The 27007-nt window shown below is 43.4% G+C and overlaps 1 long non-coding RNA gene across 1 annotated transcript; it reads right to left on the bottom strand.

Annotated features, from left to right (window-relative positions):
* Positions 1 to 18192: 18192 nt before the first annotated feature.
* Positions 18193 to 21100, bottom strand: LOC109900540 (uncharacterized). Its single transcript, XR_002256618.1, has 2 exons — positions 20968 to 21100; positions 18193 to 19306 (listed from the first exon to the last, which is right to left on the bottom strand). It is a non-coding gene; the product is annotated as an uncharacterized LOC109900540 (long non-coding RNA).
* Positions 21101 to 27007: the final 5907 nt, after the last annotated feature.

Raw genomic sequence — 27007 nt, forward strand, 5'->3', positions numbered from 1 at the left:
TATAATCCATGCATGGTCACTTTAACTCTACCTACATGTACAAATTACCTCAATTACCTCAACTAACCGGTGCCCCCGCACATTGAGTCTGTACCGGTAGCCCCTGTATATGGCCTTGCTTGTTATTTTACTGCTGCTGTTGAATTATTTGTTACTTTTATTTTCAAATTTTTTTTTACTATCTATTTTTTACTTATCTATTTTTTACCTGACACTTATTTGTTATTTTTTTCTTAACTTCTTAAAGGATTGTTGGTTAAAGGCTTGTGAGTAAGTATTTCACTACCTGTTGTGTTCGGCATATTTGACAAATAACATTTTATTTAATTTTATTTGATGTCAACATCATACTTTTAAAATCTTAGCAAGCTAGCAGTCCTCATCATCAAACAAGTTGACAATCTACTGGCAAATGCTTTTTAATCCTTGTATATGAAGAGAAATTATAGATAAAACGTATTGGTGCTCATCGGCCATTGGACATAAACAACAACAACAAGTCGGAAATCGCAAATTCAACAATGAGTGGTTCGGAAGGAATTAGTGGCTAACTTCAAGCATTGCAAAGCAATCACTAGCCTGCTATTCAGTGGAGTGGCTGTGTGGTCCCAAATCTGGATTTAAGGGTCTCTTTTCCAAGCTTAAAATTATAAACATTCAACATTGGCCATGCTGTCAATCGAACACGATTTCTGCTGCGCTAAAAACAACTGTTACCTCGGAACTGGGAAATCTGACTTCAGTGAGTTCAAGTCAACTGGAACTCAGGGAGAAACGAGCTCCAACTGGGAAAATACTTTTTGAACGGTCATCCAACTGGGAATTGTAATAAGTCGGGAACTCTGGCCTCTTTCTAGAGCTACGACCTGAAGATCGCTGACGGCATCATGATTTGACCTTGTTTTTTTCAGTTCCCAGTTGTCTTGAAAGCAGCATGAATCCAGAGAATGCCAGACTTTGATGACAAAGTTTGATTACAAAATTTGCCCATGAAGGACCGCTGTGCCACCTTCCTGTTCAAGTGAGCACAGCAAGGTAAGTCCAAAAATGTATGTTGTGTAGTAAGCTGTTAGTAGCCCATGTGCCTCAACCTAATAATTTGGTCAATTTTCCCCTCTTAATTTCGCCTTCTGACTTGGTGGTTCACATGTAGCCTGTAACCTGTTTTAGAGAAATGTAATCATCGAATATTGTAAGAGCTTTCATTGTCTGCTTATATGCCCCCTTTATTTATCCTATTTATCCTACGGTTCTGACTTGGTGTACAGGGAGAAAATGCTAAGAACTATGTTGCTGAACATTTCAAAAGTACTGAACAAATAGTTATATTAACTACATCCATCCGAGCTCGCTCATTAATGTCTTAATTGAAATTACGGATTGCCTCTTATCTACGTGTCGTCCCCTTATGTCATAGTTTGTACATCTCAATTGTCAGTAGACACCATTTTGTTTAAGCAAGTTAGCCATTTCAAGCTATGTTTTTTTTAAAGACTGACTGAACTGTTTCGCTGCCAGACAAGGCTCCGCTGATAGGCATGTGTAGTAGTGATAAGGTGTTAGGACTATTTTTCCAACCAAGATTTACATGTTAGGATTAGGGGAGGCTTAGCTAACATGCTAAGTAGTTGCACCTTCTTTTTGTTATTGCCTTAGGTAACCATCTGTAACCATACCAAATATATCATACCAAATGTAGGGTTTTGGATTAATTACAGAATAATATGAAATGCTCTGAGACCAGGTTGCATACACACATCCATTGTCCACACTTCCACACACCCACACCCACACGTGTGTGTCCGTGTGTGTGTGTGTCTGCACGTGTGTGTCTGTGCGTTTGTGTGTCTGACTACATGGTCACAGGCCCTGTAACAGGAACACAAGCAGTGGCATGAATAATTCATGGTGCCAATCAATGATTAAAGGTATTCATGTATCATACCTCACACCACACAGGGCTGGCTTTAGTGGCATTCAATGAAGACATGGAGTTAGGAAGAGGTGGGGTGCGGCGGGGTGGGTGGGGTAGGCGGTGGAGGAGATGGTGGGGTCGAGGTAGGGGGTGGAGGAGGTGGGGGTTGAGGTAGGAGTGGAGGAGTGGGGAGTGTGGTAGGGGGTGGAGGAGGTGGGTGGGGTAGGGGGTGGAGGAGATGGTGGGGTGGAGGTAGGGGGTGGAGGAGGTGGGGGTCGAGGTAGGAGTGGAGGAGTGGGGAGTGTGGTAGGGGTGGAGGAATGGGGAGTGTGGTAGAGGAGTGGGGTGGTAAGGGGTGGAGTAGGTGGGGGGTTAGGTAGAGGGTGGATGAGATGTGTGTGGGGAGGGGTGAGGTAGAGGTGGAGGAGTGGAGGAATGGGGGAGAGAGGCAGTTGGCAAACAATGATCTATGTCTATTAAACTATTTGCAATATAATCACCAAACATGGGGAGATAAAACTAAAATGAACTGAAATCAAATACACTATACTACACGAAACTACTCTAAACAACATTAAACTACACTATACTACACTACAACATTACACTACAATACTGCACTACACTATACTACACTACTACACCACTACATTACATTACACTACAGTTCTACACTACACCACACTACATTAGACTGCAATATACTACACTACTACACAAAACTACACTACTAAGCAACACTACTACACTACACTCTTGCTGCTGGTGATTCTCTGATACACCTCTACGCAGACGACACCATTCTGTACACTTCTGGCACTTCGTTGGACACTGTGTTAACTAACCACCAAACAAGCTTCAATGCCATACAACTCTCCCTCCGTGGCCTCCAACTGCTCTTAAATGCAAGTAAAGCTAAATGCATGCTCTTCAACCGATCACTGCCCGCACCTGCCCGCCCGTCCAGCATCACCACTCTGAACGGCTCTGACTTAGAATATGTGGACAACTACAAATACCTAGGTGTCTGGTTAGACGGTAAACTCTCCTTCCAGACTCACATTAAGCATCTACAATCCAAAATTAAATCTAGATTCTGCGTCCTATTTCGCAACAAAACATCCTTCACTCAAGCTGCCAAACATACCCTCGTAAAACTGACCATCCAACCGATCCTCGACATTTGCGATGTCATTTATAAAATAGCCTTCAACACTCTACTCAACAAATTAGATGCAGTCTATCACAGTGCCATCCATTTTGTCACAAAAGCCCCATATACTACCCACCACTGCGACATGTACACTCTCGTTGGCTGGCCCTCGCTTCATTCTTGTCGCCAAACCCACTGGCTCCAGGTCATCTACAAGTCTCTGCTAGGTAAAGCCCTGCCTTATCTCAGCTCACTGGTCACCATAGCAGCACCCACTTGTAGCACGCGCTCCAGCAGGTATATCTCACTGGTCACCCCCAAAGCCAATTCCTCCTTTGGCCGCCTTTCCTTCCAGTTCTCTGCTGCCAATGACTGGAACGAACTGCAAAAAACACTGAAGCTGGAGACTCATATCTCCCTCACTAGCTTTAAGCACCAGCTGTCAGAGCAGCTCACAGATCACTGCACCTGTACATAGTCAATCTGTAAACAGCCCATCCAACTACCTCATCCCCATACTGTATTTATTTATTTATCTTGCTCCTTTGCACTCCAGTATCTCTACTTGCACATTCATCTTCTGCACATCCTACCATTCCAGTATTTAAATGCTATATTGTAATTACTTCGCAACCATGGCCTATTTATTGCCTTACCTCCCTTATCTTACCTCATTTGCACTCACCCTATATAGACTTTTTTAAATATTTTTTTTTCTACTGAATTATTGACTGTATGTTTTGTTTATTCCATGTGTAACTCTGTGTTGTTGTATATTTCGAACTGCTATGCTTTATCTTGGCCAGGTCGCAGTTGCAAATGAGAACTTGTTCTCAACTAGCCTACCTGGTTAAATAAATGTTTAAAACAAATATTCTTAAAAATGCTACAATACCTCAATACAATACTACACTACACTACTACACCACACTACCACACTACACTACAATACACTATACTACACTATACTAATACACTAGAATATACCACACTACTACAATAAACTACACTACTAAACAACACTACTACACTACTCTACACAACACCCCTACACTATACTACACTACAATACACTACAACACTACACTATACTACATGACCACTACAAAATACTACACTACTACACTACACTATACTACACGACACAACACTATTTCACGACACTATACTACATGACCACTACAAAATACTACACCAAACTACACTGCTACACTACACTATACTACACTACACTACACTATACTACACTGCTGCACTACACTAAACTAAATTACACTACATTATACTACACTACTACACTAAGCTACGCTACACTGCACTAAAACACTACAAAACACTACACTATTACACTAAACTACACTACTACGCTACACTATAATACACTACGAGATGGCAGGTAGCCTATTGGATAGAGAGTTGGGCCAGTAACCAGAAGGTTGCTGGATCGAATCCCGAGCTGACATGGTAAAAATATGTTGTTTTGCCACTGAGCAAGGCAGTTAACCCACTGTTCCTCGGGCGTCGAAGACAGGGATGTCGATTATGGCAGCCCCCCACACCTCTCTGATTCAGAGGGGTTGGGTTAAATGTGGAATACTCATTTCAGTTGAATACATTCAGTTGGACACCTAACAAGGTATCTCCCTTTACTATTATACTACACGACTACTCCACATCCCTCTACAGTCGTGGCCAAAAGTTTTGAGAATGACACAAATATGAATTTACACAAAGTTTGCTGCTTCAGTGTCTTTAGATATTTTTGTCGGATGTTACTATGGAATACTGAAGTATAATTACAAGCATTTCAGAAGTGTCAAAGGCTTGTATTGACAATAACATGAAGTTGATGCAAAGAGTCAATATTTGCAGTGTTGACCCTTTTTTTTCAAGACCTCTGCAATCTGCCCTGGCATGCTGTCAATTAACTTCTAGGCCACATCCTGACTGACGGCAGCCCATTCTTGCATAATCAATGCTTGGAGTTTGTCAGAATTTGTGGGTTTTCGTTTGTCCACCCGCCTCTTGAGGATTGACCACAAGTTCTCTATGGGATTAAGTTCTGGGGAGTTTCCTGGCCGTGGACCCAAAATATCGATGTTTTGTTCCCTGAGCCACTTAGTTATCACTTTTGCCTTATGGCAAGGTGCTCCATCATTCTGGAAAAGGCATTGTTCGTCACCAAACTGTTCCAAGATGGTTGGGAGAAGTTGCTCTCGAAGGATGTGTTGGTAGCATTCTTTATTCATGGCTGTGTTCTTTGGCAAAATTGTGAGTGAACCACTCCCTTGGCTGAGAAGCAACCTGACACGTGAATGGTCTCAGGATGCTTTACTGTTGGCATGACACAGGACTGATGGTAGCGCTCACCTTGTCTTCTCTGGACAAGCTTTTTTCCTGATGCCCCAAGCAATCGGAAAGGGGATTCATCAGAGAAAATGACTTTACCCCAGTCCTCAGCAGAGATACTGGGGTGCAAGCAGTCCAATCCCTGTACCTTTAGCAGAATATCAGTCTGTCCCTGATGTTTTTCTTTGCTGCCTTTCTTGACACCAGGCCATCCTCCAAAAGTCATCGCCTCACTGTGCGTGCAGATGCACTCACACCTGCCTGCTGCCATTCCTGAGCAAGCGCTGTACTGGTGGTGCCCGATCCCGCAGTTGAATCAACTTTAGGAGTCGGTCCTGGCACTTGCTGGACTTTCTTGGGCGCGCTGAAGCCTTCATCACAACAATTGAATCGCTCTCCTTGAAGTTCTTGATGATCCGATAGATGGTTGATTTAGGTGCAATCTTACTGGCAGCAATATCCTTGCCTGTGCAAAGCCGTTTTTGTGCAAAGCAATGATGACGGTACGTGTTTCCTTGCAGGTAACCATGATTGACAGAGGAAGAACAATGATTCAAAGCACCACCCCCCTTTTGAAGCTTCCAGTCTGTTATTCGAACTCAATCAACATGACAAAGTGATCTCCAGCCTTGTCCTCATCAATACTCACACCTGTGTTAACAAGAGAAACACTGACATGATGTCAGTTGGTCCTTTTGTGGCAGGGCTGAAATGCAGTGGAAATGTTTTTGGGGGATTCAGTTCATTTGCATGGCAAAGAGGGACTTTGAAATTAATAAAAATTCATCTGATCACTCTTCATAACATTGAGGCAAACTGAGGCAGCAGACTTTGTGAAAATGTATATTTGTGTCATTCTCAAAACTTTTGGCCACGACTGTACACTATACTACGCTACATCACACCATACTACTAAATTACACTTCACTACTACTGTACGCTGTTCTACACTATACTACATCACACTACACTGCACTACTACTCTAATCTGCACTACACTACACTATACTTCACAACATCACACAACACTATACTACACTACTATACCACACTACTAAATTACACTGCACTACAACACTACACTACACTACCACACTACACTAAACTGCATTATACTACACTATACTACACTACTACACCACACTACACTATACTACACTACACCACCCTATACTATACTACACTACTACACTACACCACTACACAATAATATGCTTTACTACACAATACCACACTATACTACTACACTGCACTATACTACACTACCCAACTCCACTACCACACTACACTATGCTACACTACCACACTATACTACACTACACTACTACACTGCGCTACTACACTATACCACACTATTACACAACGCTACATTACACTACACTACTACACTACTACACTATACTACACTATACTACTACATAATGCTACACTACTACACTATACCACACAAACTTATCCAAGATGGCGTAGCAGTAAGTCGTCCTGTCGTGTCGTGTCCCTGTATATTTTGTTTATATTTTGTTTATTTTTCGTTTTTTTACATAGCTATCCCTTTAAAAACATTTTGCTAAACCTAAGCTTCCAAATACGCTGGATCTTCACAACTAGCCCCTGGCTAGCGTTTCCACCCACTTAGCTTGAAGCTAGCCCGGCCTGCGCTACCACCGTAGCATACTCCTGAGCTACAATACCCGGGCCCACGACCGGTCTATCGATGTCACCGCATGAAGAGGAATAAACAGACTCACCCCATCGCGACGTCCCCCAAAGGCTAACTCTCTAGCCCTCGCTATCTCCCTGCTTGCTAATTCGGCCTGCTAACTGCTAGCTTGTCCAGCTCCGGTCCGCTAACTGCTACCTTGTCTAGCCCGGGCCTACAAACTGTTAGCTTGTTAGCACAGGCCTGCTAACCGCCTGAATCGCCGCGTCCCAAACGCCCACCGGACCCATATTTACTTTCTATCTCTTTTGACTTTAATTTGTTTATACCTTCCGGAAACCTGCCTCACCCAATGTGATACGGAATCGCTATTATTTTTTATTTATTTTTAGAACACACTCAAGAACCTCCAGAAGCTAACCAGCTAACTAGCTACAAGCTATTTAGTCATTGTTCGTTTTTTTTAACCTGGATAACACTCGCCAGGCCAGCTTCCCTTCCCCATCCACCGCTGCCCCCTGGACACTGATCTCTTGGCTACATAGCTGATGCACGCTGGACTGTCCATAAATCACGGTACTCCATTCTGCTTGTTTGTTTTATCTGTTGGCCCCGTTGCCTAGTCTACGCCATTTTACCTGCTGTTGTTGTGCTAGCTGATTAGCTGTTGTCTCACCTACTGTTTTAGCTAGCTTTCCCAATTCAACACCTGTGATTACTGTATGCCTCGCTGTATGTCTCTCTCAAATGTCAATATGCCTTGTATACTGTTGTTCAGGTTAGTTATCATTGTTTTAGTTCACAATGGAGCCCCTAGTTCCACTCTTCATACCCCTGATAACTCCTTTGTCCCACCTCCCACACATGCGGTGACCTCACCCATTACTACCAGCATGTCCAGAGATACAACCTCTCTCATCATCACCCAGTGCCTGGGCTTACCTCCGCTGTACCCGCACCCCACCATACCCCTGTCTGCGCATTATGCCCTGAATATATTCTACCATGCCCAGAAACCTGCTCCTCTTATTCTCTGTCCCCAACGCTCTAGGCGACCAGTTTTGATAGCCTTTAGCCGCACCCTCATACTACTCCTTCTCTGTTCCGCGGGTGATGTGGAGGTAAACCCAGGCCCTGCATGTCCCCAGGCACCCTCATTTGTTGACTTCTGTGTTCGAAAAAGCCTTGGTTTCATGCATGTCAACATCAGAAGCCTCCTCCCTAAGTTTGTCTTACTCACTGCTTTAGCACACTCTGCTAACCCTGATGTCCTTGCTGTGTCTGAATCCTGGCTCAGGAAGGCCACCAAAAATTCAGAGATTTCCATACCCAACTATAACATCTTCCGTCAAGATAGAACTGCCAAAGGGGGAGGAGTTGCAGTTTACTGCAGAGCGAGCCTGCAAAGTAATGTCATACTTTCCAGGTCCATACCCAAACAGTTCGAACTACTAATTTTGAAAATTACTCTCTCCAGAAATAAGTCTCTCACGGTTGCCGCCTGCTACCGACCCCCCTCAGCTCCCAGCTGTGCCCTGGACACCATTTGTGAATTGATCGCCCCCCATCTAGCTTCAGAGTTTGTTCTGTTAGGTGACCTAAACTGGGATATGCTTAACACCCCGCCAGTCCTACAATCTAAGCTAGATGCCCTCAATCTCACACAAATCATCAAGGAACCCACCAGGTACAACCCTAACTCTGTAAACAAGGGCACCCTCATAGACGTCATCCTGACCAACTGGCCCTCCAAATACACCTCCGCTGTCTTCAACCAGGATCTCAGCGATCACTGCCTCATTGCCTGTATCCGCTACGGAGCCGCAGTCAAACGACCACCCCTCATCACTGTCAAACGCTCCCTAAAACACTTCTGTGAGCAGGCCTTTCTAATCGACCTGGCCCGGGTATCCTGGAAGGACATTGACCTCATCCCGTCAGTTGAGGATGCCTGGTCATTCTTTAAAAGTAACTTCCTCACCATTTTAGATAAGCATGCTCCGTTCAAAAAATGCAGAACTAAGAACAGATACAGCCCTTGGTTCACCCCAGACCTGACTGCCCTCGACCAGCACAAAAACATCCTGTGGCGGACTGCAATAGCATCGAATAGTCCCCGTGATATGCAACTGTTCAGGGAAGTCCGGAACCAATACACGCAGTCAGTCAGGAAAGCTAAGGCCAGCTTCTTCAGGCAGAAGTTTGCATCCTGTAGCTCCAACTCCAAAAAGTTCTGGGACACTGTGAAGTCCATGGAGAACAAGAGCACCTCCTCCCAGCTGCCCACTGCACTGAGGCTAGGTAACACGGTCACCACTGATAAATCCATGATAATCGAAAACTTCAATAAGCATTTCTCAACGGCTGGCCATGCCTTCCGCCTGGCTACTTCAACCTCGGCCAACAGCTCCGCCCCCCCCGCAGCTCCTCGCCCAAGCCTCTCCAGGTTCTCCTTTACCCAAATCCAGATAGCAGATGTTCTGAAAGAGCTGCAAAACCTGGACCCGTACAAATCAGCTGGGCTTGACAATCTGGACCCTCTATTTCTGAAACTATCTGCCACCATTGTCGCAACCCCTATTACCAGCCTGTTCAACCTCTCTTTCATCTCGTCTGAGATCCCCAAGGATTGGAAAGCTGCCGCAGTCATCCCCCTCTTCAAAGGGGGAGACACCCTGGACCCAAACTGTTACAGACCTATATCCATCCTGCCCTGCCTATCTAAGGTCTTCGAAAGCCAAGTCAACAAACAGGTCACTGACCATCTCGAATCCCACCGTACCTTCTCCGCTGTGCAATCTGGTTTCCGAGCCGGTCATGGGTGCACCTCAGCCACACTCAAGGTACTAAACGACATCATAACCGCCATCGATAAAAGACAGTACTGTGCAGCCGTCTTCATCGACCTTGCCAAGGCTTTCGACTCTGTCAATCACCATATTCTTATCGGCAGACTCAGTAGCCTCGGTTTTTCGGATGACTGCCTTGCCTGGTTCACCAATTACTTTGCAGACAGAGTTCAGTGTGTCAAATCGGAGGGCATGCTGTCCGGTCCTCTGGCAGTCTCTATGGGGGTGCCACAGGGTTCAATTCTCGGGCCGACTCTTTTCTCTGTGTATATCAATGATGTTGCTCTTGCTGCGGGCGATTCCCTGATCCACCTCTACGCAGACGACACCATTCTATATACTTTCGGCCCGTCTTTGGACACTGTGCTATCTAACCTCCAAACAAGCTTCAATGCCATACAACACTCCTTCCGTGGCCTCCAACTGCTCTTAAACGCTAGTAAAACCAAATGCATGCTTTTCAACCGGTCGCTGCCTGCACCTGCATGCCCGACTAGCATCACCACCCTGGATGGTTCCGACCTAGAATATGTGGACGTCTATAAGTACCTAGGTGTCTGGCTAGACTGCAAACTCTCCTTCCAGACTCATATCAAACATCTCCAATCGAAAATCAAATCAAGAGTCGGCTTTCTATTCCGCAACAAAGCCTCCTTCACTCAAGCCGCCAAGCTTACCCTAGTAAAACTGACTATCCTACCGATCCTCGACTTCGGCGATGTCATCTACAAAATGGCTTCCAACACTCTACTCAGCAAACTGGATGCAGTCTATCACAGTGCCATCCGTTTTGTCACTAAAGCACCTTATACCACCCACCACTGCGACTTGTATGCTCTAGTCGGCTGGCCCTCGCTACATATTCGTCGCCAGACCCACTGGCTCCAGGTCATCTACAAGTCTATGCTAGGTAAAGCTCCGCCTTATCTCAGCTCACTGGTCACGATGGCAACACCCATCCGTAGCACGCGCTCCAGCAGGTGTATCTCACTGATCATCCCTAAAGCCAACACCTCATTTGGCCGCCTTTCGTTCCAGTACTCTGCTGCCTGTGACTGGAACGAATTGCAAAAATCGCTGAAGTTGGAGACTTTTATCTCCCTCACCAACTTCAAACATCAGCTATCTGAGCAGCTAACCGATCGCTGCAGCTGTACATAGTCTATTGGTAAATAGCCCACCCTTTTCACCTACCTCATCCCCATACTGTTTTTATTTATTTACTTTTCTGCTCTTCTGCACACCAATATCTCTACCTGTACATGACCATCTGATCTTTTATCACTCCAGTGTTAATCTGCAAAATTGTAATTATTTGCCTACCTCCTCATGCCTTTTGCACACATTGTATATAGACCCCCCCTTTGTTTTCTACTGTGTTATTGACTTGTTAATTGTTTACTCCATGTGTAACTCTTTGTTGTATGCTCACACTGCTATGCTTTATCTTGGCCAGGTCGCAGTTGCAAATGAGAACTTGTTCTCAACTAGCCTACCTGGTTAAATAAAGGTGAAATAAAAAAATAAATAAATAAAAAAACTACATTATACTACACTACTGTCACAGTTCATGAATCCACTGCCTCCCTCTCTCTTTCTCTTTCTCTTTCTCTTTCTCTTTCTCTTTCTCTTTCTCTTTCTCTTTCTCTTTCTCTTTCTCTTTCTCTTTCTCTTTCTCTTTCTCTTTCTCTTTCTCTTTCTCTCTCTCTCTCTCTCTCTCTCTCTCTCGTGTTTGTGTGGGCGTGGTTCCCAATCTCGGCCTGATTGTCTGTGCCAGCTGGAATCACTTATCTTCCCTTTATATGTTCTGTAACCAGTGTTTCTTGTTGTCAGATCGTTGTTACTTCTCTGAGGTTGTGTCGTGTGTCCGTGCTCATCTCTCACCGCCCTTGTGTGGATTATCTGCTGTGCTCCCTCCTACCCATCCGGACACACTCCCCTGGATTTCTCAGCACGCTATCATCGGAAGATGCGCCCTAGTCCCTGGGTCGGATTCCGTCTGAGTACAGTCTGTCTGTCCTGTTGCTGCTGTAAACTGTATTCATTAAACCATCGTTGCTTGCATCTTGCATCCGCCTCTGTATTGTCACAACTACACTATATTACACTACTACACTATACTACCACACTACTACATAATGCTAACCTACTACACTATATTACACTACACTATACTACACTATGCCACACTACTACACTACACTATACCACACTACACGACTACACTACACCATACTACACTACACTACCACACTATGCTACACTACTACACGATACTACGCTTTACTGCACTATACTACACTACAACACTATAATACAATACTACACCACACTATAATACACTACACGACTCCACTACACTATGCTACACTACACTACTACACTATACTACTACACTGCACTACTACACTACTACACTAAACTACGACTACGCTAGTTAGTGTACTACATTAATGTACTACGACTACACTAAACAACATCGCACTACACTATACTACACTACACGACATTACATCACCCTACACTACACAGCACTCAACTACTACACTACACAACACTACACTTCTACACTACACTACACTACATCACCCTACACTACACAACACTAAACTACTGCAATACACTAGACTACACTACACTACAATCCTACACTACACTACTACCCTGAACTACACTGAACTACACTACACTACTCTACCACACTACACTACTACACTAAACTATACCACACTACTCTAAATTATACTACACTACACGACTGCACTACACTATACCACACTACACCACTACACTACATGGCTACACTAAACTATACCACACTACATTACACTATACTACTAGACTACACTATACCACACTACACTACTACACTACTACACTACACTATACCACACTACTACACTACACAAAACTAAACTGATAGACAGCTAGACAGAAAACAGGGGTCATATACAAGTGTTTGGTTTTATGGGTGAATGGTAGTTGTTTTAGTGCTTACTGTATATTGATTCTGGGATGATTGAACTGAAGCTGGACTGCGCTGTTAAAGTCTTCAAAATTGCTCTCTGTGGGGATTATATAATTGAGGGTGGGGCAGTGTGGAGAGAGGGGTCAGAGGGATGCAGCATATACTGTATATGTAGGGTGAAGTTGCCCCTAAAGGCTGATTTTGGATAATTTTTGCATTTTCCCCACTAATTCTTAAGGTTAGGATTGGGGGAGGGGAGGGGAAGCTGATCTTAAGGCACAGACAGACCAGTAGTGTCGGCCATAATTTGCAAACCAAGTTTAAACCGATTCTACATGTACAGAAAAGTAAGATCATAATTTGAGCCAGTTTGCTACAGCAGGAAAATAATCCTGCAGCAACAGGAAATGGGAATAATTATGTGGATTATAATGATCGTAGGAGTTGATGTATTTTTGATTTGGGCAAATCAAGTCTGAAATGGAAATTACAAACTTTAGATGCACTTTTAAAACTAAAAGATAGTACAAGGAAAATTCTCAGCAACAAAAGACTGATCAAATTAAGATCTTAGATCTGTAGAAATTGTAAAAAATGACAGCTGTCTGACACCAACTGGCAGGTGTTCCTTAAAACATACCGAGCCGTCAGCAAGTGAATGACCAGCAGACTGTCAATCGATGCAATGTCCCATCATACATGTCCACATTGGCATGATATATTGGGCCCATGTATGCTGCCAACAATGCCCCCAAGGCATTTGCCCAGTGTGGCCCAGTGTGGGCAGCCCATATCTGGTGAAGGCAGCCCTCACTTTGCCTGAAATAGGCCCCTCTTTTCCCAGAAAACATGCCCATATTGCCACATCCACTTATTTTCGTTTTTTTTAAAAGACTTCATCATTGGCAGTGTACTAGATTTAAAAAAAATTGGAATCACATGGGAATCACACAACAGGGGAAATGGGAATCACACAACAGAACATTTAAACTGGAGCAACACGCTCAGTAATGGTTGCACAAAAACTTCCTGTGTGCAACCACGCCCCAAACCACGCCTCTTGGCTTGGGGTGGGTTTGATGTGGGCTAGCCCGTACCCACCTGGCCCAACGAATACCAACATGGGGCCAATGGGGTTGTGTTTGATGGGGTGTTTTCACCATTAGATCTGTACCTAGCGATACAGTAAGGGTTAGGGTTAGAAGAAACTTCCCCCTGGAGTGATACAGTTAGAGTTAGGGAGACATCCCCCTGGAGTGATACAGGTAGAGTTAGGGAAACATCCCCCTGGAGTGATACAGGTAGAGTTAGGGAATCATCCCCCTGGAGTGATACAGGTAGAGTTAGGGAGACATCCCCTTGGAGTGATACAGTTAGAGTTAGGGAGACATCCCCTGGAGTGATACAGGTAGGGTTAGGGAGACATACCCTGGAGTGATACAGGTAGGGTTAGGGAGACATCCCCTGGAGTGATACAGGTAGGGTTAGGGAATCATCCCCCTGGAGTGATACAGGTAGGGTTAGGGAGACATCCCCCTGGAGTGATACAGTTAGAGTTAGGGAGACATCCCCCTGGAGTGATACAGGTAGGGTTAGGGAGACATCCCCTGGAGTGATACAGTTAGAGTTAGGGACACATCCCCCTGGAGTGATACAGTTAGAGTTAGGGAGACATCCCCCTGGAGTGATACAGTTAGGGAAAGGTTTATATGTTAGGTGGTAGTGTCCTGAAAGCCTCCTTTCTGACGTTGTATGTTATTTTTCTCAACAAAACCACCACGAGAGAATACAAAATTGATTGACGTGAAAAATACATTTGTATAATTGTTACTAAAAGGTTTGACGTCTAGCAATTTCACATTTGTTACCAACAATTATAAACATCTATATTTGATGTCAATCGTCTTTGTGTGATGGAACAAAATTAACCAAATTAAACTATTTGCTTTTCTGCGAGTGTTGTGGCTCTGCTCGTTAGCGACTAGTTTTTCAGGAAACTCACACCAGAGTGGTGGCTGGGATAATGGAAAAGTTTGTTATGTTTGAAAGAAAGGAAGATTGAACTTAAAGTCAATCTGAGGGCTAGATGGAGGGAGAGGGGGAAATAAGTGAAGAGGTAGGGAAGAGAGGGACAGGAAGGGAGAGGGTTTTGGGATAAGTAGGAACAAATACTGTGTGTGGATGAGAGGGGGATGAGAGAAGCTGGGCAGGGAGAGGTTAATATGGTGCAGGGAGAACATGGGGGGACAATAGGCAGGTGTATTGGCTCGTAAAGCCTGGCTATAGTGTTGCAGAGAGGGACTTCTCTCTCTCTCCACTGACTGCAGCATCACCCACCGTGCTTCCTGCTTACTCACTGTATTAATCAGTTTCACAGCATCGCCCACTGTGCTTCCTGCTTACTCACTGTATTAATCAGTTTCACAGCATCACCCACTGTGCTTCCTGCTTACTCACTGTATTAATCAGTTTCACAGCATCATCCACCGTGCTTCCTGCTTACTCAGTGTATTAATCAGTTTCACAGCATCATCCACTGTGCTTCCTGCTTACTCACTGTATTAATCAGTTTCACAGCATCACCCACTGTGCTTCCTGCTTACTCACTGTATTAATCAGTTTCACAGCATCACCCACTGTGCTTCCTGCTTACTCACTGTATTAATCAGTTTCACAGCATCATCCACCGTGCTTCCTGCTTACTCAGTGTATTAATCAGTTTCACAGCATCATCCACTGTGCTTCCTGCTTACTCACTGTATTAATCAGTTTCACAGCATCATCCACCGTGCTTCCTGCTTACTCACTGTATTAATCAGTTTCACAGCATCACCCACTGTGCTTCCTGCTTACTCACTGTATTAATCAGTTTCACAGCATCATCCACCGTGCTTCCTGCTTACTCAGTGTATTAATCAGTTTCACAGCATCATCCACTGTGCTTCCTGCTTACTCACTGTATTAATCAGTTTCACAGCATCACCCACTGTGCTTCCTGCTTACTCACTGTATTAATCAGTTTCACAGCATCACCCACTGTGCTTCCTGCTTACTCAGTGTATTAATCAGTTTCACAGCATCATCCACTGTGCTTCCTGCTTACTCACTGTATTAATCAGTTTCACAGCATCATCCACCGTGCTTCCTGCTTACTCACTGTATTAATCAGTTTCACAGCATCACCCACTGTGCTTCCTGCTTACTCACTGTATTAATCAGTTTCACAGCATCACCCACTGTGCTTCCTGCTTACTCACTGTATTAATCAGTTTCACAGCATCATCCACCGTGCTTCCTGCTTACTCAGTGTATGAGTCCATTTCACAGCTGATGTCATGCCACTGCATGCACAACAGGATGCAAAATTTACAACACATAGTGGTGGGAACTAATGTACTGTAGGTTTCAACATTTGTGTGCAATTTGTGTTTCCTGTTGAATTGTTGAAATGGATTGAATGTTGTGGATTTTAATGCTTCCTTATCTTGTTAAAGGGGAAATTTAACCTCATATTATCTCCATTCCAGCACCATGTCAGTGTCTACACATGTTTAAACAAAGCCTTTCTACGTTCTGTAGTTAAAAAGATGAGAAGAGAGGTCCTAAGAAAGTACCATGTGAAGATGTCATCATGTTCAAACCATGGAAACGGAATTTCAGAAGATTATGATCACATTTCCTCTTTAGTGTGGTGGGACTCCGACAAGGGCTGTCTGTATGACAAACAAACACCGTGTTCATCTGAGGCTGTTGATCCCTTCATTTTGCATGACGCCTCTGAAAAACCCAAGTGAGATAAGAAAAATATTTGTTTGGCAAAGTTTTTGAAATTAACATAGCAAGTCAATGGAAAAGACCAGGGTGATGAGGCTGGACAAGACCAGGGTGATGAGGCTGGACAAGACCAGGGTTATGAGGCTGGACAAGACCAGGGTTATGAGGCTGGACAAGACCAGGGTGATGAGGCTGGACAAGAAGATCAAACCAAAATATAATTTAAATAAATAAAAAACGTACTCATTTTGAGTTTTTCTTGTCTTTAACTTGATGTGTCGGTTAATGAAACTTTATCAACATTTGAATCATGTTGCAACAACATAAATGGTTGATTGAATTTGCAGCATTTATTGGGTGTAATTTTAACCTAGATTTCAAGCAAAAATCAGCAATAGGGCTTTAAGTGTTGGTTCATTTCAAGTAGAATTCATATTTGTTGACAACTCATACAAATGGACGTTGGATGTTCGTCTGACATCTAACCATGAAGTGGCATCCTTTCTAGCATGAAATCAAAGACTAGACAGTGTTGGGTAGACTTCAGAGCAGAGAGACAGGTCTAGTTACCTAATCAAATATGAAATCATTCACCTTTAGGGGATCCTCGTCTCCAACTCTTGGCAAGTGAAGAAAAAACATAATCAGTGCTTAGCGTTAAAAACGGAGAAATGCAGCATTTTTTTTCAAAGGAGAAAAAGTTTAGGACCTGAGTTTAAACCTCACATCTGTAGAACATGAAGGTCACAGCTTGTTGTGTGTGTGTGTGTGTGTGTGTGTGTGTGTGTGTGTGTGTGTGTGTGTGTGTGTGTGTGTGTGTGTGTGTGTGTGTGTGTGTGTGTGTGTGTGTGTGTGTGTGACTGGACTAGAGCCAGAGGAGATCTAGGGGGCATCATGAAATGCTGAGTCCAGCTCGGGCCCATGCAGCAAGCTCAGCAGCTGCTGTACGTCTAGACTCTATGGCAGCTCAATACCAATTAATCTGTCTGCTGCACTCCTATAGCAAACTACATTAGGATTATGTTATGGACCGAGATCGATGTGGATTTCCAGGAGATGAGAGATCAAAGTACAGGTGACATTGACCAAGAAGGACGGTTTCAGAAGGCTGGATCAATAAACAACCAAGCTAGATTCTTAAAACAAGATTTGGTAGTTTTTCATTTCAAAGGTAGTGAAAGTAGTTAAGCCACCAAAAGAGAAACCTAAATAGTGAATCTTAAACCTACAAACTCATTGGGGCGGCAGGTAGTCTAGTTACAGCGTTAGGCCAGTAACTGAAAGGTTGCTGGTTCCAATTCCCGAACTGACAAGGTACAAATCTGTCGCTCTGCCCCTGAACAAGAGAACCCACTGTTCCCCGGGAGGCCGTCATTGTAAATAAGATTTTTTCTTAACCTTTAACTAGGCAAGTCAGTTAAGTAAAAGTTCAATTAAAACAAAACAAAAAATGCATCCAGTGACAGTATAGTATCAACCAATGAAACACCTTTAAAACAGTAAGGAGAAAACATACAAAATAAATATTTTTAAGTATAATTTATTGTACATTGTCATTCCTTCCCATTATTTCAGAAGATTTAACAAAAACTAACATTGTAACATTGCCATTTATACAAAATATAAACTATAAGGGGGAATATAAATTTAACATCAACCCTTCCCACATGGTTACAGTACAGTCATTTTGTTAGGACCAACCAGGCATCGAAAGGGAGAGATGCCAGTTATACCCTCCTTGTAAAAGACCAGAAACTCTTTATAAATCACAAGGTATACCGACACAAGCCCAGTATCAATCTTATTATCTCTACATACAACACATCTTCTGGTACATTTCCAATAACAAAAAACTCAAAAAGTGCCAAATCGTGGCCATTTAAAATAGTTTAATTAAAAGAGGCTTGAGTTTCTCTTTAATAATCTATGTGCAACCTTCACTTTGGGCAGGGCACATACAAAACAAATTTAGAATTATTTCCCAGGTGAAATTAAAACTACAATAAGAACTTCTGTACACACAAGTGGTCCACATTTTTTTCAAGAGACCTGACATGACAACCACTTCCCTGTAGGCCTACATACCCCAGAATACCCCAGACTGATAACCAGGATGTTGGTTGTGTTACTATGGAAATGCAGGTCTTGAGGGTTGGCAGAGCAAGGAGCCATGTTGAGGTTCCGTATGGGGTTTCAAAATAGGGGAGGGGTGCGAGGGGTTGATGGTGGCGGCTTCCTCTCCAACTAACGCCCCCCCCCCTCAGAAAAAAAAAGTCAGCACTAGGATTTTCTTTTTTCTGTGGGGGCGAACGAGTGGGTGTGGGTGATGTGGAGTCCATTTTGGCTGCTGGATGTTAGGATTGTGGTCTTGGTTCAGTGCGGTTGAGGGGAGTGGTGGTGGTTGAGGTGGTAACAGGAGGGTGGATCAAGGGTTATGGGTTCAACAAAAGCAGTGCAGGAGCCAAGTCGCCATGACGATGGGGAGCAGGAGGGAGAAGTGGCTGGACTGCAGTGACATGCCCACTCCGGTAGGGGAGGTGGAGTTGGCCGAGCTGCTGTACGTGTCCGTGACCATGGTGGAGTTGACGCTGGAACCTACGCCGGGCTGGATGCCCGATGTGGTGTTCAGGGAGACCACCTACAGGCAAACAGGAAGAGGCTTGGTTTAGCAACATCTCAAATTTAATTCCACTGGATTGAGAAACTGAGTTCTTTATTTTTGAACAAAAACATTCTAGCCAAAGGACACATTCACATTTTAGTCATTTAGCAGAGCTCTTATCTAGAGTGACTTTTAAAAAATTAAAAAAAATCTTATTTTCAATGACGGCCTAGGAACAGTGGGTTAACTGCCTGTTCAGGGGCAGAATGACAGATTTGTACCTTGTCAGCTCGTGGATTTGAACTTGCTAGTTCTTCACAGCCTTCCTTTTCTACCCTAAAATGTAAAGTCCTCTAGATATGACTAGTCCAACACTCTAACCACTAGGCTACCCTGCCGCCCATCAATACGGTGTCATATCTAGATGACTTTACATTTTAGGGTAGAAAAGGAAGGCTGTGAAGAACTAGCAAACAAATACTTCAGGAGGTTAAAAAACAGCTATCGTGGCATATGGGTATTCTAGGCACAATCTGAAAAACAATCATTGGATTGAGATTTAGAATGGAGGGATGTTTTACAATTAAAATGGCCACCAATTTACTGAACACCATGTAGGGTAGTCCAATTTGTCATGCCATATCCAAAGAAAAATCCTAGATTAGACCAAATCAGTAACCTAACTGAACCAAGAAAATTTCCACTGAATGTTCTTCCAACTGGTAGCCTAGCTAGTTTATGCTGAAAAATAGCAAATCGTGCAAATTAAACACAATGCACTTTTCATTTATACATCCGCTACACTGGAAAGAAAACATGAACAGGAGGAAACTGTTCCCCCCCCCTAAAGATGTAACCTGTTCGTGTCTCTGTTCGGGTCACACCCAGTTTTCACGTTGGCCTGTACATGTAACACCACATAAAATGCTAGTCCAAACAGGCACGCGCAATCGGACGGTCTTCGCTATTCGTTTCAGGTATCGTTTGTCGCGCAGCACTGAAAGGAACTTTATCCCTTTGGTAGACTGGAAGACTCGGGTGTACGTGGCTTTAAATCATTCATTTACCGAGATGTTTTTAATAAATTCAAGAAACGTGCATCACAACTATTAGGATAATTGCCAACAAGACAAGATGGATAGATAGATGTTGAGGAACGGTCCCAAAATGTGCGCACACGTTAAAGTAAGTGATTGGCACCAATGTGAGGCTTATGACTTGGATCAGATCATATAATTGCATGACTTTACCTGATTACTACCCACTGGGCAAACACTGTTTGAATCAACGTTTCCACGTAATAAAGAAAAGCAATGTGATGACATGAATCAACATAGAAAACGGATTGGATTTTTAAAAAGTCATCAACATAAGGTTATTTGGCTTTTTTGTTTTTTACCCAACTTTTAACCTAAATCCAATGACATGATGACATGGTGAAATGTTTTGTTGAATTCAGGTTATCAACCAAATGTAAATAAAAACTGGACGAACTGACGTCTATGCTCGGTGGGCTACTTTAAATCCTCTCTGCCATAGCCCTATAACGTTAAAACCATATCACGAACAATTAATTATAGACTATCGAAGAAATACCCTACAACAAAAACACCTCACGCAAATAAAATGCGAATTACTTGACAAAAAACATGATTTTTTTGTAGGAAAAATATTAATAATAAATGTATTTGGCATACCTGTGTCGATAAACATATAGCGAACACAATCACTCCGAGATGAACAACCATCATTTTTGACATCCTTATGATGATTTGGCTAGAACTTCAAGCACAGACGCAGCCACAGTCCCTCTGAAAATGTGATCACTGAAATAGTTGGACCGACCTTCTTTATACCAGCATCATGACGGACGTGTGACGTGAGAATTGTCACATACCTACAGTAAACAACCAGGAAACAAAATAACCAATTAATGTAAAATCTTGCGCTAAACATATTTATTTTATTTTGAACATATTGGTCGTTAAAATCCATACGCATTTTGTATATTTTATAAGGGTGTGTCATCAGTGGGAAAGCTACATTCAGAGCTACATTCGGAAGCTTTTTGTGGAATAAAACAAAATATGGCTTTGGAACGGCGCCCATTGAATGAAAAGGTCTGCTACAGGGGCAACTTCAATCCAGGAATTATTAGGTTTCAACGTCCAAATAAGTCATTTGCAACGAGTTGCTTGGCCGGTATCTTCTGCCAACAGTTCGCAATGAACCTCTTCGTCGTCATTTTACTTGCGTCTTCGGTCTTTGGAAAGTTTCTTATTATATATATATTTACCATTGTAGGCTATGGGCTAAGGATAGGTTCCTATGACCAATACAGGAGTCTCTAGATTTTCTGTCCAAGACCTATCTGTATAGAAATCTAATGGCCCAAATACAAAATGAGTATCATCGCCTGAGGTGGCCTAATTCCATATGCAAAAGCATCCAACAGGTGAGCCACCACTGCCTCAACCGAAAACAGGCTACTGTCGCCCTCTGGTGGCAAGTCAAAGTATCGCAAAATAAAATATATCTTACACCAGCCCTTTACAAACGAATTGGCGAAACCTTCTGTTTGTACTGCACCAACGTTTTTAATCATTTTCAAAACTGCCAGGGGTACACCAAAATGCCATTCTTATGTTTGGATCCAGATGTGGGATTGTACATTTTGGCCTATAAATACCGTCCCTAGTCTCCTCGCTTTCGGGTAAGTGGATTTCTGAGAGAATAGTGAAATGATCTGATCCCCTCCAGAGGGATCCCAAAGAGACAGCGCTCCTTCGCTGCCTGCGCTCCCTGCAGAGGCACCAGATGTGCTCTGTTATTGAGACGGGGAGAAAGTGGGGCCTTTAGTAAGGCATCAGATAAGCCCGTTTCCCAAAGCTCAGGCTGATCGTGTATCACCAGCGGGTCTATGAGTGGAGCCAAACCCCAGCTAGCGAGTGCACCGGGATCGGGGGGGGGGGGGGGGGGGGGGGGCTGAGAGACATAACATATAACATGATATAACATATAAGATAACATATACTATAACATATAACAACATATAACATAACATATAACATAATATATAACATATAACAACATATAACATAACATATACTATAATATATACAGTGGGGAGAACAAGTATTTGATACACTGCCGTTTTTGCAGGTTTTCCTACTTACAAAGCATGTAGAGGTCTGTAATTTTTATCATAGGTACACTTCAACTGTGAGAGACGGAATCTAAACCAAACAACCAGAAAATCACATTATATGCTTTTTAAGTAATTAATTTGCATTTTATTTGACGACAGTGTCCAAAGAAGGGCCAGAAGTATACAGAATGGTGTCGTCTGCGTAGAGGTGGGTCAAAAAATCACCATACAACATATAACATAACATATAATATAATAAATAACAACATATAATATTTAACATAACATATAATATATAACATAACATATAATATATAACATAACATATAATATATAACATAACATATACTATAATATGTAACATAACATACAATATATAACATATACTATACTATAATATATAACATAACATAACATATAACAACATATAACATAACATATAATATATAACATTACATATACTATAATATATATCATATAACATAACATATCATATTTAACATAACATATACTATAATATGTCACATATAACATAACATACATATATAACATAACATATACTATAATATATAATATATAACAACACATAACATATAACATAACATATAATATATAACATTACATATACTATAATATATAACATATAACATAACATATAATATATAACATATACTATAATATATAACATATAACATAACATCCAATATATAATATAACATATACTATAATATATAATATATAACAACACATACCATATACTATAACATATAACATAACATACAATATATAACATAACATATACTATAACATATAATATATAACATATACTATAATATATAACATATCACATAACATATAATATATAACATATACTATAATATATAACATATACTATAATATATAACATAACATATAATATATAGCATAGCATACTATAATATATAACATATCACATAACATATAATATATAGCATAGCATACTATAATATATAACATATCACATAACATATAATATATAACATATACTATAATATATAACATATACTATAATATATAACATAATATATAACATAACATATACTATAATTTATAACATATAACAACATATAACATAACATATAATATATAACATATACTATAATATATAACATATAATATATAACATAACATATACTATAATATATAACATATAACAACACATAGCATAACATAGGCTACTACTTCTATGAGAAGGCCCTTTACATCAGCAGGAAAAAAAGGATGTCAGTTCCGACACCAATATCAACTGGTTCAAAGTCATATACTGGTCACAGACTTCTGAGAGAGAGGAACATTCCCAATAAAGTAGGGTTAATCATTCATTGAATAGACATAGTTTTGCTGCCTGTGGGATTTCATCAGATCAGAATGCTAAGGCATATCGAGTCTGCGTGTGGTATGAATGACCTTAAAGGGAGAGTGGGTTGTAAGCTACTTTCCTCTGTTATGCTGTGTCCAAGGCTGCTATCCCACTGGGCACAAACATCAGTCCAATGTCTTTCTTTTGATTTACATTTGGTTGAGTTGTCAATTAATGAATTCAACATGAAATCAATCAAAAATGTCACCATGTCATTGATTTTAGGTTAAAAGTTGGGTGGAAAAAAACTAAATTCCCTTAGTTGATGACTTTTTAAAAATCCAATCAGTTTTCCACCTTGATTGAATATCATCTCCTCCCAAGGAGCCTCCATTGGTAGGGACGAGGAGCTGCTTCGTGGTCTTATGGAGAGGGTCCAAACTTTGGCTGAGCGCCATGACCGGGCGTAGGACATGCTGCTGGAGCAATTCCGCGGGTTGTCTGGGGGGCAGCCTGCCATGGTGGTAACCCCACCGCCCCTCAGTAACTTGGCGGTTAACAGCTCTGCCCCACCGGCCACTCCACCTTCCCGGCAGCCCCGTTGACCTCCCCCAGAATGGTTTAATGGAGAGCCGAGCACCTGTGGGGGATTTTAGCTCAGTGTGCCCTAATTTTTTCCTTCCCCTCCGATCGCTCCAAGATAGCCTACTTCATCATGCTGATGTCTGGGAGGGCTCTCACCTGGGCTACCGCTGTATGGGAACAACAGCCAGCCCTGTGCGTGAGTCTGGAGGGGTTCATGGGAGAGGTGAGGAAGGGTTTTGATGCCCTGTTTTCTAGGAGAGAAGCTGCCCAGAAGCTAATCCGGCTCCGGGAGGACGCCCGCGGAGTGGCCGACTATGCAGTGGATTTCCCCACATTGGCAGCGGAGAGTAAGTGGAACAAGGAAGCACTGTCCTACATGTTCCTGCACTGCATCTTGGAGGAGGTTAAGGACGAGCTTGCTGCTCAGGATTTACCCACGGATCTTGACTCCCTCATCACTTTGACCATTCGTAGCGATGGGCGATTGAGGAAATTCGATTTCACTCGCAGGTCCAGGGATTCCACCTTGCCTCCAAGTCAGCCCGGAAGTCCCCGACGGTCCTGTTGCCGAGAGCACCCAACGTTTCAAAACCTTCATCGAGAGTCACCAAAGACGACCGAGGCACTGTGTCCTGAGCCTATGAAACTAGGCAGAGCTGTGCTGTCGCCAGCGGAACGGCAACACGGGATCAACGCAAGGAGCTGTCTGTATTGCGGGACTCTTGGTCATTTTGTGTCCTCTTGCCCGTTAAAAGACCAGGCTCGCTGGTAGGAGCGAGTACTCCGGTGGGCCATATGGATACCTTTTCTGCTTCCCCCTTTTCATGTCATTCTGCTGTGGGGAAACCAGTCCAAATCTCTCCAGGTCCTCATTGACTCTGGAGCCGATGAGAGCTTTTTGGACGCCACACTGGCTTCTGAGCAAAACATCCCCACTCAGCCCCTCTCCATTCCCATGGATGTTAGAGCCCTGGACAGGCGCTCTATAGGTCGGGTCACCCATAACACCACTCCTATCAACCTACGTGTGTCAGGGAATCACAGCGAGACCATTCAATTCCTGCTCATCAAGTCCCCCCAGATTGGGGGACTCTCCTGGGATTCTCCTGGCTCCAGTGACACAATCCCCTCATCAACTGGTCTACGGGTGCTATCATGGGCTGAAGTCCATTCTGCCACGCCCATTGTCTGAAGTCGGCGCAACCTGCCCCGGGACATCTTCCTGGTGGCTCGGAAGTTTTTCCGGACCTCTCTGCCATTACCACGGAGTATGAGGACCTTCAGGAGGTGTTCAGCATGTCCCGGACCACTTCCCTTCCACCGCACTGCCCCTATGACTGCGGAATTTACCTTCTCCCTAGCACCACGCCGCCCCGGGGACGTCTGTACTCTCTGTCGGGACCAGAGACCAAGGCCATGGAAACCTACGCTGGGGATTCCCTAGCTAAAGGATTTATCTGTCCCTCTTCCTCTACCGCTGGTGCAGGTTTCTTCTTTGTGTAGAAAAGAGACAATACCCTGTGGTCATGCATTGACTACCGAGGACATTACAATGACATTACTGTAAAGAACCGTTATCTGCTACCACTCATTTCCTCGGCCTTCGAGCCTCTCCAGGGGGCCACTGTTTTTTCCAAGATGGATACACGAAATGCCTACCACCTGGTGCGGATACAAGAGGAGGACGAGTGGAAGACCGCCTTCAACACGACCAGCGGCCACCACGAATATCTGGTCATGCCCTTTGGTCTCACCAACGCCCCTGCCGTGTTCCAGGCTCAGGTGAATGATGTTCTCCACAACATGCTGAACCGGTTCGTCTTTGTCTACATTGATGACGTCCTTGTCTTCTCCCGATCCCCCCAAGAACACATACTCCACGTCCAACAGGTTCTCCAGCGCATTCTGGAGAACCAGCTGTTTGTTAAGGCGGAAAAGTGAAAGTTCCATTGCTCCACCATTCTCTTTCTGGGCTACATCAGCTCTGCTGGAAATGTCCAGATGGATCCCGAGAAGGTGAGAGCGGTGGTGGGTTGGCATCAGCCTACATCCAGGATGCAGCTGCAACGCTTCCTGGGGTTCGCTAACTTTATCGCCACTTTATCTGGGGTTACAGCACCCTGGCCTCCCCCCTGTCTGCACTCACCTCTACCAAGGTTCCATTCCCGTGGTCCTCTGCCACTGACCGGGCATTCTGAGACCTTAAGCACCGCTTCTCCCACCACCTCAATGCACAGAGAGGAACTACGATGTGAGGAATCTGGAGCTTCTAGCGGTGAAGATGGTGTTGGAGGAATGGAGGCACTGGTTAGAAGGGACGGAATATCCGTTCATTGTGTGTACTGACCACAAAAACATGGAATATCTCCGCACTGCCAAGTGCCTCATCTCCAGGCAAGAGAGATGGGCCCTGCTGTTTACCCGGTTCAACTTTTCCTCTCCTACTGGCCGGGGTCCAAGAGCTTCAAGCCGGATGCCCTGTCTCACCGCTATAACCCCACGATTACCATCCCGAAGCTGGAGACCATCCTTCCCACCTTGTGCCAGGCGATGGCACGCAGCTTCGGTATAGGTAAACAGGTCCAGGAGGCGCAGCAGTCCCAGCCGAACCCTGGGGGGGCCCAGATAACTGGATGTTTGTGCCTGATGCTGTTCACTCCGTGGT

The sequence above is a fragment of the Oncorhynchus kisutch genome, linkage group LG12, assembly GCF_002021735.2.
Source record: "Oncorhynchus kisutch isolate 150728-3 linkage group LG12, Okis_V2, whole genome shotgun sequence".
NCBI lineage: Eukaryota > Metazoa > Chordata > Actinopteri > Salmoniformes > Salmonidae > Oncorhynchus > Oncorhynchus kisutch.